This window comes from Triticum aestivum, chromosome 3B (genome assembly GCF_018294505.1).
Source record: "Triticum aestivum cultivar Chinese Spring chromosome 3B, IWGSC CS RefSeq v2.1, whole genome shotgun sequence".
Classification (NCBI taxonomy): Eukaryota; Viridiplantae; Streptophyta; class Magnoliopsida; order Poales; family Poaceae; genus Triticum; species Triticum aestivum.
In genome coordinates, this window is record NC_057801.1 from 721,739,517 (window position 1) to 721,745,086 (window position 5,570).

The 5,570-nt window shown below is 50.6% G+C and overlaps 1 non-coding gene across 1 annotated transcript; it reads left to right on the plus strand.

Moving 5' to 3' along the window:
* Positions 1 to 5,060: 5,060 nt before the first annotated feature.
* Positions 5,061 to 5,144, plus strand: TRNAL-CAA (transfer RNA leucine (anticodon CAA)). The gene has a single exon. It is a non-coding gene; the product is annotated as a tRNA-Leu (tRNA).
* The last annotated feature ends 426 nt before the right edge of the window (positions 5,145 to 5,570 follow it).

A 5,570-nucleotide genomic window follows, 5' to 3' on the forward strand; every position in this document is an offset into this window, starting at 1 on the left:
AGTGAAGATATTTGTTATGCATTAACTGAATCCACACTCATCAAATATTTATTTTAAATTTCAAAATACTCAATGTCCTGCCCCCTTGCTCTTTAGGCCGACACAAGATATCCCACCCCGCAAGTGGATATTTAGCATTATATTCAGCACTCTACCACAAAAATCTGGAACGATAACAATCAAGTCTTTGATCAGATGACAGGACACTACTATCTCTAGCAGCCTAGCACCCGTCAAGGCAGACCCAAGCACAGAACAATGATCCACATGATGGAGGACTGTTCATCAAAAATGCTGTCTCGAGAAAATACACAAACATGATAATCTGTTCTCTAGCGTCAATAATCTGTGGTTCACCTGAACAGCCGATTCTTGAGAGACCGCCAGAGACGCGAGAGATCGACAGACGGTAGCCAGAACGGAGTTCCTCTCCTCCAGCGAGGTACAATTCTTTCACCACCCAATGTAGATTTGTCATCATTTGTGATATGACCTGCACCATGTAGCCTGATTGCTACCGGATGATCGATGGGTGTTGCAGCCACATAGCTCATAGAGTCATTCTCATTGTACAACGAACTATGCGTCATAGGATAGAAAGATTATTTGAATACCACCGCCACACGCGTACAGTTGAAGATAGAACCTTAGGGCATCTCCAACGGCGAACCGTAAATTTTCTTTACCATCCGTCCGTGAACAAGGAACTAGTCCACGGACATTGATGTTGGATATCGCCATCCAACGTTGCCCGCATATATTCAACAACAATTCAAACTAATCGGATGAAATTCGTTCAAACATGACGGAATTCATTCAAGTTCGGTTATAATTTACATAAAAAGATTGATATTTTGACAGTTTAACAAAAAAAAACTAAGAAAAAAACTAAACCATGTACTGAAAAACCACCTCGTACGCGTGTCCGCCCTGCCCTGCCGCACGACCGTCGCCGTTAGTACCGTCGTCGTCGTGGTCCCTCCAGCGGCGGAACGACGCCGAAGGGCCACGGTTGTCTGCCGCTCACGGAGGAGCCGCTCTACCTCCTACTGCGCAATGTGGTGTGCCACAGCGGCCACTGTCGACGTTGCCCTCGGAGCCCTAGCGGCGGCCATGCCACAACCTGCGTTGGCGGAGCAGTCGCTAATGACCGCCCCTCATCGATCATGGCGAGCTCGCCGTCTAGGCGGCGACAGCGCCTGGTAGCCGTCTCCGCAGTGGTCACGGAGCGGTCAAGCGTCCACGCGGCGGCTAGGTCGGGGTCGTTGCGGACCCAATCCGGCGCCACGGCGCTCTTGGCGAACGCGGAGCGGTGACCGGCATTGCGCCGGTCGTACCTCGCCTGCTGCCTTGCGACTCTCTCTGCCTTGGATATGACGGCCCTTGAGCCCAAGGCACCACCGTAACCGCCTCCTCTGAGGTAGTGGAGGATGCGGCCACGCGCCTTCGCGATTGCGGGCTGCAGCTCCTCCTTGATGGCGATGGGGCAAATTAAAATGGGGAGGCCCGAGCATCCCCAGACGCGTCTGCCGTCCACGAGGAAAGCCACGCGTCCGCGGGACATCTCCTTTGGGTTGATGCATACGTTTTCATGGCGCCGGTCCACGCATGCCGCCCAATGGACTAGATCCAGCTATTTAAGCCGGACGGCGAAGCAACCCTAGAACCGTCCCATTCCACTCCTTTTCCTACCGTCTACTGCCGCCGCCAATCCCTCCTCTGCACTTCCAATCCAAGCTCGCCGACGGCCGCCATGGTCAGGCGGAAGATCACATATTATAAGATGCTCCTGCACGAACGGCGGTTGGAGATCTAAGCTGAGATGTGCACCACGAAGGAGGTACACCGCGCCGCCGAGCTTATCGCGATGGAGAAAAAAGTGAAAGTGGAGGTGTCGGAGAACGAGGAGGAGGAGTCAGGCGCCGAGGATGTGGACGCAACCATGGAGGAAGACGCGAAAGAGGTGTCGAGCATGGAGCCCGACGGTTGGAGCATGCCGAAGGCAGATTTCCAAACCGCCCAGGCTGTGGAGGCAGCGATGACTTTTGAGGCGGAGCAGACCGTCATCCTTGACTCAATTCAGTCCGAGCGGGAGGTGGCGGCCAGCCGCCGCCGTACCACCTCATGGACATGAAGCTGGATGAGGTTTTGCGTCCCTCTTGGACGAGGAGAAGGAGGAGAGGAAGCTGGAGGTGCGACCCCCCACCAATGACCACGTGGCCAGTCTATCCGGCACGGGTCATCGACATCTTCAACGACGAGTATAGTAAAAGTATGTTAGTTCAGTTTATTTTCACCGTAGCTCCTTCTGTTATTGTCTGACGATCTAGTGCATAGATGAATTACTTTGCATGGTGTAGTATGAAAATAGATATTACTCCTAGAATTTAAGTATTGTGCTTGTAGTGCCGGTCAGGTCAAATCATGCATAACCAGCTCCTGTCCACCTGACGTATACATGGTCAAATTTGATCGGTCGGGCTGTAGATATGCCGGTTGTGAATTCATTTCCGGCCGCTCTGTATAATTCAAAGATCCGATCTCCATCCATCCATCAGATGTTGTAGCTCGCGTAGCCCGGCCCCTCACCCACATCAAGGATCCCAATCAAACATCGACCGATCTATTTCGTACGGCAAGTGCGCATCTCGTCTCGTGGTGGTTATCTGGCGACGCATCGCGGTAGTCATCGTCCATGTGCATGTGCACGGCGGTGAGCAGAGAAGGAAGTGAAGTGAACTGAAGCGAAGGAGGACATACCAACCGACGGAGATCGACGAGACGAGACATATAGAACGATGACTCGGGGAGCCCCGAAAGGGCGCTTTTCGCTCGGCGAGTGCTACGCGCGGGCGCGCCGGTCGAAATTTCGGCCGGTCGCACCGGGCATGCGCGATTTGGATGGTTAATTACAGCCGTGCGATGGCACCTTCCTTCCCCACTGATTCATTAAGAAAACGAAGAAAACAATCATGGCGCATGTCGTCAAATCCAGTCCATGATCCTCCGCATACGTCAGCCAGCTCGCCGGCCATCATCGCCCGCTTGCCCCGAAGCCGGTCGCCACCTCGTCGCCGTTGTTCGCCGCCCTCGTCGCCGGTGGTCGCCATTGCAGTGCCAGTCCTCGCCGGTTCCAGCAGGCCGCCACCGCCATCGTAGCAAAACACCCAAGGTCTCTATCGTTCCAGCACCTAGCCGTCGCCGTCGTATCACGTCCGTCGCGACATCACTATGCCGCCGGCCACAACTCTCACCATCGTCGATGCTCGCTGCCCGGGGTTGCATGAACGGCGACCGCCCAATCAACGTCGTTTAAATGGATATAGCAAACAACCTCGCCGGTGGTAGCAAAACACAACGGCGGTTGCAGCAAAAACGTTGTCGCCGCTGTCCCGCGTCACATCTTCGCCATTAATGGATGTACTAGCAAATTTCCTCGTCAGTCGTAGCGAAAGACGACAACGGTTGGAGCAAAATAACCGTCTCCGTCGTCGGGTCATAGCTCTGTCAAGGAAACATACAACGGGATGCAGCTTCCCATGGCAGCAAAAAATTAATCTTGTGAGTGGAAGCTCTTTTGATGCTCGGTTGCAACAAAAATCAGGTTCACCATCGCCGTCGCAGAATCTCTCGAGTCTGTTGCAGCAAAAACAATTGTTGGTCTCAGCTCAGGGCTTCACCGGTTGTAACAAAAATCTCTACTGGTTCCAGCTCAGGGCTTCAACGGTTGTACCATAAGCATGTGCTGGTACTAGCTCCGGCGGCCGCGGGGGGTAGCAAAAATTCTCATTGGTTTCAGCAATTCACGGACCCGGTTCCAGCAAAAAAATGCAGTGTTGTTCTAGCACCAGTCATCATGTGATATACTTCGATCACTGGCGACTTCTAGTTCCAGCAAGTCGCATCACTAGTTCCAGCAAAACAGGGTGCCGGTTGTAGCACCGGGCGGTGGCGTGCAAGCGCACGGGTGCCGGCCGTAGCAGCACCGCGATTGTGGCAGCAGAAAGCAGCAGCCCACGTTGCAGCAGAAGCAGGCAGCAGGAGCGTGCGGGCCCGTCGCCAGCGTCCTCCTATGGGACCTTGATGCCGCGACGCAGGGGAGGAAGGAGTGGCGAGGAGAGAATCAGAGTACTAAGAGGTGCAGGGGCAGGGGATTTGATTCAGGAGGAGCGGCTTCCTTGATGGCTTAAAAAAAACAGCAGAGGAAGATTGAGGAAGCTGGAGATGTGGTGGTCGTGAGTAGAAGAAGATGAGGATAGAGGAAGATTTGAGCTCGGTGAACAGTAAAATAAAATAAAAATAAAAAAAATTCGAAAAATTCCAAATTTTTTTGGAAGAAACATTGACAAAAGTTCTAAGTGCTTGCAAAAATTTATCATGAAATCACATTCCTGTAAGGCGTGGCAAAAAAAATTCAGTGCTCCAAAATGCTTTTGAAAATAGCATTTTCAGAGTATCGATTTTATTTTTGTTGTCACGCCTTTTAAAAATGTAATTTCATGACGAAATTTTGCAAGCACTTAAAACCTTTTCAATGTTCCTTTTAAAAAAATGGATTTTTTTGAACTTTTTTTAATTTAGTTTTGATTTTACTGTTCACCCGAGCTCATTTGAGCTCGGGTGCAGAGACTCTGCGTCCGGATAAGGCTGATTAAAAAGGTGATTGGGGCACACGGCCAGGTGGAAGGCAATCGAACGACTAATTGTTGCGACGATGGCTGGATCTAACGAGCAGCCAGCGATCGGCCGAGTCGTTCGGCCGGCGCTCCGGCTCAAAACGTTTCCCTTTTCGCTTGGCGTGCGTACTGGGTGCTGACCTGGCTGGCAATCTGAGTTTCCGATGGTCACGGACAATTACTCCCACCGAATGAACAAGCGTACGTACAGTACTGGCCAGTGGCCATGAACCATGATGATCGAGCGGGAGACGAAGTCAGAGACACAGAGATGGATGCGGTCAGCGTGCATGTGCGGGGAAGAAGAGTGGTGTCTCCAACTGTTCGTAATCAGCCTGTCAGTACATATAATTTTAAAGATTAATGGTTAAAATTTCCAATATTGTCAGGATGGCCGAGTGGTGTAAGGCGCCAGACTCAAGTTCTGGTCCTCTAACGAGGGCGTGGGTTCAAACCCCACTTCTGACATTTTCTTTATTCCCTTTTTATGGCTTTATAAAAAAGTTATACTCCCTTTGTCCCGTAATGTAATGTAAGCCTTGTTTGACACTATGGGACGAAGGAAGTATATAATTAACTAGTCAGTTAGAGAGACAAAAGATCACCATTTCGATGCATTGTTTTGCCACGGTCATAGTAAGGATGACAGGACTGTTCACTATACAATCCAAGATTTTTTTTAGCTCATGTCGTGAACCAGTTCATCGTGGAACATACTCCTTCGTTCCTAAAATAGTTGAGTTATCTATTTTGGAACGGAGGGAGTAATACCCATGTACAGTACATCCATATGCATATTAGGGCTTTATTAAAAAGATTTTTTCATTCTTCCAAAATGTGAAATTTGATTGATTTATTTATTTATTTTGCATGGCGGACAACCTTTTCCCTTGA